Genomic DNA, 13,327 nt, shown 5'->3' on the forward strand with positions numbered 1-13,327 from the left:
CCTTTGCTGCAGTATCTAATTTGATAGTTGTGAATATCACTGTGACTTAAAAATGCATCTTGTGATCTCTCAACATAAATAACGCAATCCATAATGTAAACTGATGGCAAGGTTGGTATATTAAGTTTTATGAATGCTGATCTGCAATCATCCCTATACCCCGAACCTCCCACAATTCTTACAGCCTTACGCTACGAGCCAAATATTCTGGCTGCAGAAGCTAATCCACCCCAAGCCATTATCCCTTAGTAGATTATGGAATTGGAATTTTACCTCAGACGGATTTCTGGAATCTTGAGTGTCTCTCATTGAAAACAGCATTTTTGGGCCTTATCTTGGTTAAGTTTAAGTTTGTTAGCATTAAGCCAATTTATGGCCTCCAACTGTGGTTTATTCGATTTCCAATTCAATCTATCAAGATCTTGATCCTGAATAGTAATAGTAATGTCAACCGCGAAAAGTATGTAGGAGGCTAGTTTAACCAATTTAAGTTTTTTTTAGAAAGACATCACAATCAACACAATCAAAAGCCTAGCTTAGATTATACAATCTATACAAATTATGTGCAAGGAGATGCTCGCGTTTCTCAAAAGAATTCATTATTTTAGAGATTAGATTAAGGATACCAACTGTGCTCTTCCCCTTTCTACACCCAAACTGACAGTAAATAGGTTATTGATTTCAAAAAACTTAAGTCAGTTTGTATGCCATGCACCTTTCTACCACCTTTGATAGGATTGGTAACAGTGAAATGGGGCGGTAGTTGGAGATATCATTTTAGTTACCTTTTTTAAAAATTGGAGTGAGCTGGTGACAGCTTTCCTAAGAAAGTTTGGAAATGTATTTTCCCTAAAACACAAATTTATTAATTATGTCAATGGCACTAAAATGATGTTTTTTTATTATAGTTTTTATAAGGCGCACACTAAGCCCATAAATATCTCCACTTGTTTTGTTTTTTAGAGTGTTGATTGTTTTGACTAAATGCCTAAATTTAATATAAATATTTGGAAATTACTTTAGCGAAGTAACATGTTAGTTTAAATTGATAACATCACTATTAAATAAATGTACTATTGATTCAATTATATGATATTTAATTATAATTTTCACATAATTACTTGGCTTCACAGTGACACTAAAAACAATAGTTGAATTTAAATATACAGGGTTACTGGTAATTCGATACATTCCTTTGGAGATGTGATAGGGGAGGGGGTAAGAAGTAAATTGAACCCTAATATGTATTATGCAAAAGTTGATAGTTTTCGACATATTTAATTTTTTCTGTTTTTCTTCAAAATGTAGACCTTAGTGGTTTAAAAAGCAGTTTCCAGAAAATCCGCTGTATATTTTTTTAACTTTTTAGGCATAATACATGCTCAACACAATAGTGTTACGTTTGTAATGGCAAAAGTCCCGCAAATAGTTGTAACCATAGGTAAATTCTCGATGCAAAGTGTAATTTTTTTTTCTTAAATAAAATACTACACTTTCTAGTGGATATTTTTTGAAAAAAAATTATGCTACATTCTTCAAAATTTACGTAAAACTTTCTTATTATCTAAGCTAACTCATAGGCTATAAATGCTACCAAAAATTTTAACAGAATTTTGTATTTTTATTATTAATAGCAAGAACGCATTTGAAAAATGCTTATATTGTTAATAGTTATAAATAAATAAATATTTTTTATGGGGGAATGTAAGATACTTCAATTTTTCTAATTTATTATAATATTATGGTTGGTCCTAAATTTCATTTTTTTATTGGTTTTCCCAATATGGTGATATTGTATTTAGATGATTTTTTCCGAGGTTAATGTGTTATTAAGGCGACCCGTAATAATGTATTGGACAGAAACCCTGAATAAATTTAATTGTTTATTAAAGAAAAATTAACACTCGATTAGCTACTCCATAAAAACTACTTTTAACAAAATATTAATTTAATAATAAGGCTACTAGAACCTTTAAAGATCTGACTGCTGGTACTGCTTAATTTGATTTTCCATAACCTCTATGTTATTTCTAATCTTAACCAATTCATCATTGAGGTCCTTCAAACGGTTCGGGTCTGCTTGGGGCCAAAAAGAAGCCTGGTGGTCGATCTCGAACTCTGACAAACGCGGATTGATGCCGCAAATCCTTTTGAATTCCTTCGCATTTTCCACTAAATAGTCTTTTGCGATTTCCTCTTTTCTCTTGTATTCTAGTACCTGTGCACGCACGTTGCTCAGTTGTAAATCCTCGTCCATTTGTTTCAGTTCTTTTGCGACGTCTTGTACGGTCTTAATGTTGTGGTCCGTGATGCCACTGATTTTATTAAAAGATTTGTCGACAGTGTCTACGATCGTCTTGGTTTCTTTGTTGGAAATTTCGTTTTCCTGGCAAATGTTAAGGATTTCCGTCAGTTCTTTATCCAAAATTGCCTTTTTTTTATTCAATATTTGCTTGCTTTTGTCCAGCTCTTTTGCTTCTTGTTGGGACAGTTCCATTACCTTACTGTATTCTAACTTAACCTCATTTAAGGCTTTACGCTTTTCGTCCAGAATTTTCTGTTGGGTCTGGTAGGTTTTCAATAGGGCTTCGTATTGCGGCGGCACTTCAGACATTTTAATTAAGTTTTTTTTATATAAATTTAAATATCAATAAGAGAAAATGTATTAGCGGAGACCGAACTGTCAAAAGTGAACAAAATGGCGCCGTTATTATTAGAAAACCATTGTTTCATAGACGACTTTGTTTTGGTGACGCCGAATACCAATACGACATAAAAAAACAGGGCATGGTAAATAAATATTGAAAAAAAAGATATGCAAAGTCCATTTATGGGGAAATTAATGGTTTCTTATAATTTCTACGTTTTTAAAGAAAATAGGTATGAACATAATATAGGGTTTGTGGAATTTTCGTACCTAAAAATCCCGATTTAAAGTGACCCTTTTTTGACGTTTGGCGTCCATGTTTGTTTTAATTAATCTTCATAAAACTGAAATAACCTTGCTTTTTAAGCTTTTACTAAAGACTAAAGTATTCCTATGAAAATGTTTTAATATATGTTAATTAGTGAATAAGAAAATTAAGAATTTTAAGCGGCATAAAATAATGGAAACGATGCCACGCAAAAGAAAACCGTTGATCGTTCATAGGCGGCATTGCTTTGGTAACGTTGAACATGATTAATTAAATTAGAAAAAAATTCCACTTGAACCCCATTTATACGGAAATTAAGAGTTTTAAATTATTTGTAAGGTTTTATAGAAAAGAAATATGTCAAAATACAAGTTTTTTGAACAGTTTTGTACCCAAAAATCCCGATTAAAAATTAGCCATTTTTGGCATTTGCGGTAGCCATGTTTATTATTTGAAATTCGATCGCCGCGCCCCTGTGGCAGTTTATATGCACTTATCTTGACGCTCACTAAATGACATCGACATAACCTAACTTTTTAACGCGATTTTAAAAATTAAATTATTTTTATAAAATGCCTTTAATTAGTTATATTTTTAATAACATTATGATTAATTAGTAAAGTATATTGTAAGAGAAATGCTAAATTCCTGGCAGAAGCAAAAAAGGTAACTTTTCAATATTTTCCTTATTGAATGATTCTTCCCATTACTTCAATCTTTTTAATGTCGATGTTGATTTGTTATGAAGGAGTGACCTCGCCAGATTTGCCTGGATCCTCAATAATGTAAGAATACATTAATTTCCGCACCCATGCGGGCCAATGAAATCACGGATCGCTTTCGGATTTTGTCAGTCGGCATCGTCGAAATAATCGGCGGGACTGTTGATGTGGTTTGCTAACCTCACTTTCAATTTTCAGCTTTGAGCTTTGAGTTTTTGAAACGTTTTCTTGTTTATTTACAATTTGTGCGACCAAGAGTAATTATTATTAATTACATTACCTTGTTTCCTTGTAAATTCAAAACACCACTGTATATTTACATTAATTTACTACACCTTTATTCGGTGAACATGGATATAAACAGTGCTTTTAAAATTAAGTACCTTTGTGAAATTTTATTGAACAGTATATATTTTTTGAGGGATAATAAATTAATATGTGAAGATTGTGGAAAGTCATTTTCTTCTACTTCAACATTGTATCGGCATATGAGGGATATACATAATAAAAAACAGAGTGAAAAAGAGAGCCAACACATTATTTGCCCCCTTTGCCTGGACAAAGAGAAGTTTACATCCTATGATTCTTTAATAAGACACTTTCATAGTATTCATAATATACATATTAAAACATCTGTTTTAAATTTTAGGAATTTGGCAGAGTTTGAAATTTGGAGGTCTGCAAAAAACAGGGAGGTAGATGATGCTGTTCATCGAAGAAAGAAATGTGCTAATGGGGAAGAATTTATTTACTATAATTGTAATAGAAGTGATTCAAAAGGTACCTAGTTAGTTTTATAATTATGTAAGTCAGTAATTTTTTAAGAATTAATCATGTTTTAGGATATGTCAGTACATGTTTGCAACGGAATTTAAAGTCTAAAGGAAGCATTCGTATGCAAGGAATTTGTCCATCAAGAATAATAGTTAAAATTAGTTTAATATACACGCGTCCCGTAGTTATTCTCTTTTTTGCTAAGTTTTACTGAGATCAAATTGACCTATATAAGTAATTTTTGTTACAGTATTTGTAAAGTTTGTTCTAGTGAATAGTTAACTTGAAATTCAGGTCTAGCTTCTAAGTTTCAAGTAATTAGAACATTAAAGATAGTCAATGGATTCCCATTGTATTCCGATATACTGATATACGTACATACCTACAATAATTATAACAATACATGGGAATTTTTTGGCCGTCTCGTCGCATCGCACACCTGTAGAATATCGAACTGTAGTGCAGTGGTTTTTGGTTTTCAAGGTATTTATTTTGGTTAACTCTAGTGCGGTATATTTGGTTTTTTGGTTCGATATGCCTTCTTCATCAGACGATTGTGATATTTGCCGAAGAATGTGGGAGACAACGATGAAGCTCTCTGTTGTGACCATTGTGAAAAATGGTCACACAGAGAGTGTTTAAAGTTAAGTAAAACGGCTTTCAAGAAGGTGGAGCGATCTAATTCCTTATGGAAATGTAATAAATGTTCAAACCCGTCCAGAGATGCTACAGAGTCTAAAAACACATATTCAATAGCCAACGTAATGGCTAAGCTCTCAGAAATGGAAATTAAATTTAACAAGCTATTTGATAAATATGAAGAGCAGGTTAATATCAATGCAGAACTTAAAAAAGAAATCTATATCATAAAGAGGCAGTTGAATAAAAGAGAGCAACATGAATTAAAGAATAATGTTGTTATACACGGAGTTCCCTTTAAAAATAATGAAAATGTCGCTGAGATTGTCAAGAAAATTGCTAATGTACTAAAAGTCCCTCATAATAAAGTCCAGAAAGCCTATAGATTAGGATTAGGCAAGAGAGAAGTTCGTTACCAATTAAAGTTGTTTTTGATGATCCAGAGCAAAAAAAAGAATGGATGATGAATAAAAAAAACACAACTGTAACGACTGATAAAATAATTGGACAAGTTAATCAGCCGGAACCTATATATATAAATCATGACCTCACAAAACAAAACTTTGAACTGTTTAAAAAGGCGAAACAATTTAAAAATTCTAATGGTTATAAGTATTTGTGGGTTGGCCAAGATGGAAGTATTTTGATGCGTAAAACTGATTGACAGTAGTAAAGTGTGTAATTGGATTTGTATTGCTGTGGGTAATAAAGATCTTAAAATTAGTATTATATATAGACCTCCACAATACCAAACTAACGATTTTCTAAAAGAATTTGAACAAATAATAAATAAATATTCATCTAATCATATTATTGTAGGAGACATGAATGTTGATTTACTCGAATCTTCTCACTATGCAACAAAAAATTATAAAGATTTAATTTTATTGAATGGATTGGTAATAGCAAATAAAATAAATAGGGAAAATGCTACTAGGATAACTAATACAACACAAACACTTATTGATCATGTAATATGTTCCTCATCATTAAATTTTAGATGTAATGTTAGGGTACATGATAATCTTCTCTCAGATCATAGAAAATTATCAATTAATGTAAAAATTAAAATAAAACAGAATAATATAAGATTCACATTCAACATAAAGGAGTTAACAATGAGAAATATAAAACTAATTTTATTAGTAATTTTGATAATCAAGATTATACAATAAATTCATTTTCAGACTTAATTAACCTTATTGATAAATCAAAAACTGCTGCTCAGTACACTAAAACGATTAAATGCCATCAAAATAATAATTGGGTTACTCCCGAACTTTTGCAATTGATTAAGATAAGAGATAAAGCTTATATGGCTTACAAAAAGGATTCTAATAACATAAATCTTAAACAAACCTTTCAAAAACTTAAAAATTCAGTAAACAACAAGATTAAAACTTTAAAAAACATGTATTTTAAAAATAAATGGTTAGAAGCAGGTAATAATTCAATAAAGCAATGGAAAATTATAAACTCATTTATAAAAAATACTCCAAATAAAGAAGCTATATCTAAACTGGAAATTGATGGAAATTTAATGGAAATTTAATTACAGACCGTGTAGAAATTGCAAATTCGTTGAATGTGTATTTTTCTCAAATAGGCTTAGAAATAGTTAAGGAAGTTGAAACGGAAAAAAATAATGTCAATGGAAATATTGTGTTTAACGAAATAGTAAATAATCAAAGTCTATTTTTAAGTCCAACAAATGAAAATGAAATTAATGATACGTTGTTGCACCTTAAAAGAAATGCTTCTCCTGGGCATGACAATGTCTCAGTGCATGATCTGGTTACTGTTAAAGAGCACATAATTTCCATATTGGCTAAACTAATAAATCAAGTTTTTATTACTGGTGAATTTCCTGAAGAGTTGAAAATTTCCAAAATTTATCCAATTTATAAGTCGGGGCAAAAATCTTCAAAAAATAACTATAGACCAATTTCATTACTTAGCATATTTTCAAAAATAATAGAAAAACTAATAAAAAAAAGAATGCTCTCTTTTATTGAAAGATTTGTAAAGTATGATTTGTTTCAGTATGGATTTCTAGCTAACAGTAGTACACTTAGTGCTACTTTTGACCTAACCGATTTCATTTCACAAAAACTAGATCAAGGAAATATGGTAATTGCGATTTTTATCGATCTTCGGAAGGCATTTGATGTTGTTAGTCATAACATATTAATTAGTAAGCTTGAACAAATGGGATTTAGGGGTACTGTGCTTAATTTAATTAGAACATATCTAGAAAATAGAAAGCAATATGTATGTGTAGATACTTGCAAAAGTGATATAGCAATAAACAATTGTGAAGTGCCCCAGGGCTCGGTTTTGGGGCCGCTGCTGTATACATTGTTTGTTCTAAGCTTGCGCCTAGTGGGTTTAAATGGACAGTATTATACTTTCGCAGATGACAGTGCTTCTTTATACTGGAAAAACATCAGAAGAAACCGCAAATTTGGCCAATAATGATTTAAAAATTTATCATGAGTGGTTGCTACAAAATAACCTAAAAATTAATACAAACAAAACAAAATATATATTGTTTAAACAAAAAAATAAAGTAATAACAGATATATATATAAAAATTAATAATGAAAGTTTAGAAAAAGTTGATAGCATAAAATATTTAGGACTCTTTTTGGATGAGCAACTAAGTTGGAATGAACATATTAAACACATTAATAGCAAAATAATATCATTGATCGGAGCACTTAATAAATGTAAATATTTCTTAACTGACAATGCTAGGTATAAAATTTATTATGCGTTCTTTCTTTTAGTGGTCAGATATCAAATACCAGTATGGGGAACATGTTTAACACAAATTTGATTAAAATAGAAACTCTGCAAAGAAAAACCTTAAAAATTTTATTTAATATTGATTATTTGACGCCAACAAAGATCCTTTATCAATCCTTATCTGTTCAACCAATAGTATATTTATTAAATTTGGAACAATGTAAATTAATATATAAGATAATAAATCTTAAATATAAATCCAATACAGAAATAAAGTATGTTAATGAAATTCATAACCATAATTTGAGGAATTGTTCAAATATACGTTTGGACAATGCTAGAACAGATAAGGCACTGAAAAGCCCACTGGCTGCAGCTACACAGGTTTATAACAGATTACCATCAGAACTAAATTTCAGAATTTAAAATCATACAATTTGTTTGTAAAAAGATTAAAATTATTCCTTGTTATTTGGGACTATGTATAACTATTTTTAAACATTTAAATTGTGTTGGATAGGGTTTTTTTTTTGTTTTTTTTTTAAGCTTAAGAGAGTATATGTTTTGTTATTTTTATTTTTGATTGAAATTATGGGCGTCATCTCCGGTACCAATACTATAAGTATTGCTTAGGAGATTACCTTAATTCGGATTTTATATTATAGTTTACTGTATATTGTTACCTATTATAACTTGTTAATTGTTTTGTTGTTTTGATTTCTGAATAAAGGATTTACAGAAAAAAAAAATTCTAGTAGATGGTAGGTATTTTTTTTCTTAATAATTATTAAAATAAAAGATTTATTCATTTATATGACATTTTTTCGGGAGTGATTAGAGTAAGATTTTTTGAAACCCACTTAGGACACCCTGACGAATTAAGAAGTAAAAGGCCAACAAAATCGGAACAGGAGATAATTGTGGATAAATTAGCAGCAGCAGTTTCAAATAAGAGAATTACTCAGGAGGCCAGAAGCATAGATGGCAATAAACTACAAAGGAAAAATTGTATAACAAGAGGAGATTTAGAGTACCTAATACGAAAATGTAATATTGACAAGAAAAGGGACAGTGATGATATGATAGCCACAGTGTTAAAAATTCAGGAATGGAACAGTGATGGAAAAAATCATGGATTTTTATTTAAACAGATAGGTTAGAATTGCAAGTTTATATATTAATATTATCTTAACAAGTTAATGTTGTTTAAATGTATTTTAGGACAAACTTATCCAGGATTAGAAGAAGATGATTTTGCAGTTGGATATATGAATGCTATTATAGAAAAAAAATTAAGAGATTTTCCAAAAATAATCTGTATAGATGGAACTCATGGAACAAATAGGAGAAACTGGGACTTGACAATTGTGTTAATAAGAGATGAACAAAATATGGGTTTTCCAGTGGCATTCTTACTAAGTAACAGATTAGATCAATTAATTCAAGAGGTTTGTTTTAGGGCGCTTAAAACTAGATTAGGGGAAGCAGTTCAAGCTGAATATATAATGAGTGATGACGATCCAAAATATTACAATGCATGGATAATGGCTATGGATGCAGGTATGTGTGAACTGTATAATCAAACAGTATCCTAGATCATTAGTTATTTTATGTTATTTTTTCACTTATTTGTAAAACATAAACCAAGAAGATTACTTTGTACCTGGCATATAGTGAAAAATTGGAACATACAAGGAAGGTCTAAAATCAAGAAGTTGGAAAATAGACAGATAATGAAACATGAAATGAGGAAAATTTTAAAGGAGACTGATCCACAAAAGTTTATACAGCTGAAAGAGAACTATTTTAGGCAATTAGAAGAAGAGGAGGAAACTAATTTTCAGAATTACCTGAAAAAGTACTTCACTAAAAAAGTCAACACTAAAAATTATAAAACAAATGTAATTAATTCTTTAATATTTTAGGTACTATTTCCAAAGTAAGAGAGAATAATGATGTGGGCACATTGTTATAGAATCAATGCCGGAATTAATACAAATATGGCAATTGAAAGCTTAAATAAAGTTCTGAAGTACAACAAAATGAATGGAAAGCAGAATATTAGGTACACTGAAAAAAAAAATTACTTGGTCTAAAAAAATTTGGAGTTATTTTAAAGAAATAGAATATTTGTTCGATGATGGCCAAACAAACATTTATTTGAAATTTTTTTTAAATGTATTTGAATCGTTTTTACTTAAATTGTTTGTATCAAATAAATATGTATTTAAATAAATACATACCTACTTTTTAATGAACAGCCGTCCAATAAATGTGTATTTGATTTGAACAAATGAGTTATTTAAAATACTACAGGTGTTGTTTAAGTGAAATGTACATTTATTCGAGTTAAATATTAATTTTTTTTTAAAAATGTATAATTTATTTGATTCAATAAAATAATGTATTTTATATTACCTTAAAAGTAGTTAGTTTGAAGACGAAATATTTGCAATAAATAATGGATGATTTAATTTAAATAACTTTTGTTATTTGGATGAAACATTTAAGTGCACATTTTTTTTTTAAATTTATTTGAACCCAGATTTTCATTATTTAATATAAATAAATGAGTTATTTGGTTGCATATCTAAAATTTAATTCCTGTAGGGTTCTACTAAAAGTTACCGTATATTTTTTAAATCCGGTATCCGGTGTGGATAACAATTTTGATGCTAAAACATACATATGTAGAATTACCATAAAATATGGGTTATAAAAAGAATAAATAGTACTAAACGAAAGTACCCAAAAATAATAATTTACAAACCTTGAACTATAAGGAAAGGTAAGTATATAGAAAAAATACTAATAAATAATGTTAATAATACTTCTTTATTATTAAACTGAAATAATTTTAAACTGCAAAATAGTCTAGTTAACATTAAATTTTCAAGATTCAAAAACCATAAGAAAATAAAACAAACATTTTTAATCCTTATAATATAGAAAAATATAATAACAAGGAGTCGACACTTTTATCGACTCCTATAACTAATTACTTTATGTTACAAATCTAACAAAAAATTAGGATTCAAAATACCACACTAATGCTCTGTAGGACATCGAGGTCGTCTATATGATGCTCTGAAATAAGTTTCTTTTTATAGAATATTCTCTAAAAACAAAATACATATGCTTTGAACTTATATAGAACCAATACAACTAAAAAAGTTTTGCACCACATCACCTTATTCAGTTTTAAAATTAGGTTTTTGTTTCCTTCTTTAAATTAAATATGTATTCAAGAGAATAGTCTTTTATGTGGTAATAACATTGTTTTAGCTTATTATTTTCAATGTGTCTTAATTAAATTAAAAAATGATGCAAAATATAACTTATTTTGTTGTGTGTAAATCTACTTTATATTTAAAACAAAGCCAATTACTATAATTGTATTATGATTATACACAAGTACTTCAACAGTTAAACCAAGTAAATGTTTATTTAGTTGAAATAACCTATTATATTTTAGAATAAACAGTAGTTTATTCTGACAATATATTTTTTTATTGTAACTGAATATTTATATACCATTTATTTAGATCAAATACATTTTTATTTGAAAGGTGTGATCCGGTACACATGATCTTTATACACAAAAAAAGATAAAGGAGTGGAAGACGCCATATTGCCATATTTGGCAAAAGAACTAGGAAACATGAGCTAATAAACAACGTGAAATTAAGTTTTTTAAGACCTTATAATTAATATGCATACAATACGATTGCCTACCAAAAGTTTTTAAAGTTATATGTAAGTACTTACCCTGAAATATAGGCCACAAATGACCCACGCCACATGGGTCCAAAAAGGTTTCTATTTCGATATAGGAACTGTTAATTAGGTACACAATCCACAAGTTATGCGCACATCCACAGGTTATATACAAACAAACAAACATTAAATGAATCGTAAAGAGCGAATAAATAATGGTGAATTTGGTGAAAAACTGCGATTTGACAAAAATCTTATCTTCTTCCCAGTATCAAGCAAAGAAAAAGTACGTTGAAAAAGTACCTATTGAGTTATTTGTATTTAAACTTATTTGTTTGTGTTTAATAAATATATATTAATTAAAAAAACGATTATTTGATAAAATTAACTGAGTAACTCCTCTTATTTTTTAATTTAGTTTAAATAAATAATTATTTATCATAAATAAAAACATTAAAAATATATTCAAACAAATGACTAAAAATATTCAAATACATACATTTATTTGACACAAGCAAGAATTAGTTTATTGAAACAAATTGTATTCAGTGGAAATAAAAAAGATTTAAATAAATATTTATTAAGGTAATTTTTTCGGGTTTTTTTCAGTGTAAGGAAATTTTAACACATTACAAAAAAAAATATGTAGAAAATATATTTTCTCTTAAAAGGATTGAAAAACTGTTGGATTTACTGGATGAACTTGTTGATGAAAGAATGTGGAAAAGGATTATAAACATGGAAAGGCCAAATGCAAATAATTATCAGCACAAAACATGTCAGAGTGCACATAAAAAAGCAGAAGAAATGGTGGGTAATAACGGTAATGTATCATATTCTGAACTAGGACATTTTAAGGCAAGGTCGTTTAGTGATAATTATAAATTGTATTGTGTAAATTATAATGAGGTTTGTGATGAGGACTGTAGGGCAATGTATTGTGAGAAGTGTAAATTATGTAAACATAAATTTAATTGTGATTGTCCAGAATATACTGTTAAAAGTGTCATGTGTAAGCATATACATGCTGTAGCTTTATTTGAGCAGAGGAGCGAATATGTTTCAGGTTTCATGGATGAAATGCAAGAAGATAATAAATAATCTGTATGTCAATGAACCTTCAACAAGAAAGACAGTTTATGAGGATGAAGTAAATCATTTTCTTGACGTGACTGAAAATAGAATGAATGTGACAATTGATTTTGAAAGAAAGCGTGAGGTATTTAGTTTAACAATAATTTTATTTGGTAGTTCTATAATATAGTATGGTATAAAATTGTAGATTTGTCTAGAACAGTTTTGCTCTGAAATTCGTAATTATGGTGGTGGATTGGGTGAACATGATTTAGAAAAATGTATGGGTGATTTTAGAAATTTTATGCAGTAAAACAAAAAGAAATGGTGATGAATAAAAAAAGAAAAATAGAAAAGCAGCAGTATTATCTCAACAAAAAACCTAAATAAATTTATTTATAATAAAATGTTTATAACTATTTCATTACTGAATGACATTGCTTTCGTGAGTGACCTATTCTGGTATTATATCTACGTGGTGTTGGCTATTTGTATTCATGTAATTCGTTGGCTTATGGTGAAGGATACTTATAAAATATATTTTTTTAATTTTAATTTTGCCTTTGTTATAATTAAATAATATATTAGTGTTTAATTCATATTTATTGGTATTTGTTTTCAACTTTTGTAAATAGAACCCTTTGTGCAACTATGTTATATATATATATTAGGTAGATTGCTTAATAGATGAAGTTGATATAATAAATTTTGAATATTCTGCATCAGTGTTATGAATAA

The 13,327-nt window shown here is 28.7% G+C and overlaps 1 protein-coding gene and 2 long non-coding RNA genes across 5 annotated transcripts in view; 2 read left to right on the forward strand and 1 right to left on the reverse strand.

Moving 5' to 3' along the window:
- LOC126750410 (uncharacterized) overlaps positions 1-13,327 on the reverse strand; it is a 43,089-nt gene that overhangs the window by 13,259 nt on the left and 16,503 nt on the right. The gene's annotated exons all lie outside the window — the stretch shown is intronic.
- On the forward strand, positions 3,031-5,896 carry LOC126750412 (uncharacterized). Of its 2 annotated transcripts, none has more exons than XR_007665722.1 (3): positions 3,031-3,165; positions 4,287-4,417; positions 4,480-5,896. It is a non-coding gene; the product is annotated as an uncharacterized LOC126750412 (long non-coding RNA). The 2 variants fall into 2 exon arrangements; XR_007665721.1 differs by lacking the exon at positions 3,031-3,165 and adding an exon at positions 3,451-3,581.
- LOC126750411 (uncharacterized) lies at positions 6,058-13,100 on the forward strand. The gene is made up of 6 exons (XR_007665720.1): positions 6,058-8,953; positions 9,020-9,358; positions 9,450-9,656; positions 9,724-9,863; positions 12,187-12,734; positions 12,798-13,100. It is a non-coding gene; the product is annotated as an uncharacterized LOC126750411 (long non-coding RNA).

Source organism: Anthonomus grandis, chromosome 2, assembly GCF_022605725.1.
Source record: "Anthonomus grandis grandis chromosome 2, icAntGran1.3, whole genome shotgun sequence".
NCBI classification, from domain to species: domain Eukaryota; kingdom Metazoa; phylum Arthropoda; class Insecta; order Coleoptera; family Curculionidae; genus Anthonomus; species Anthonomus grandis.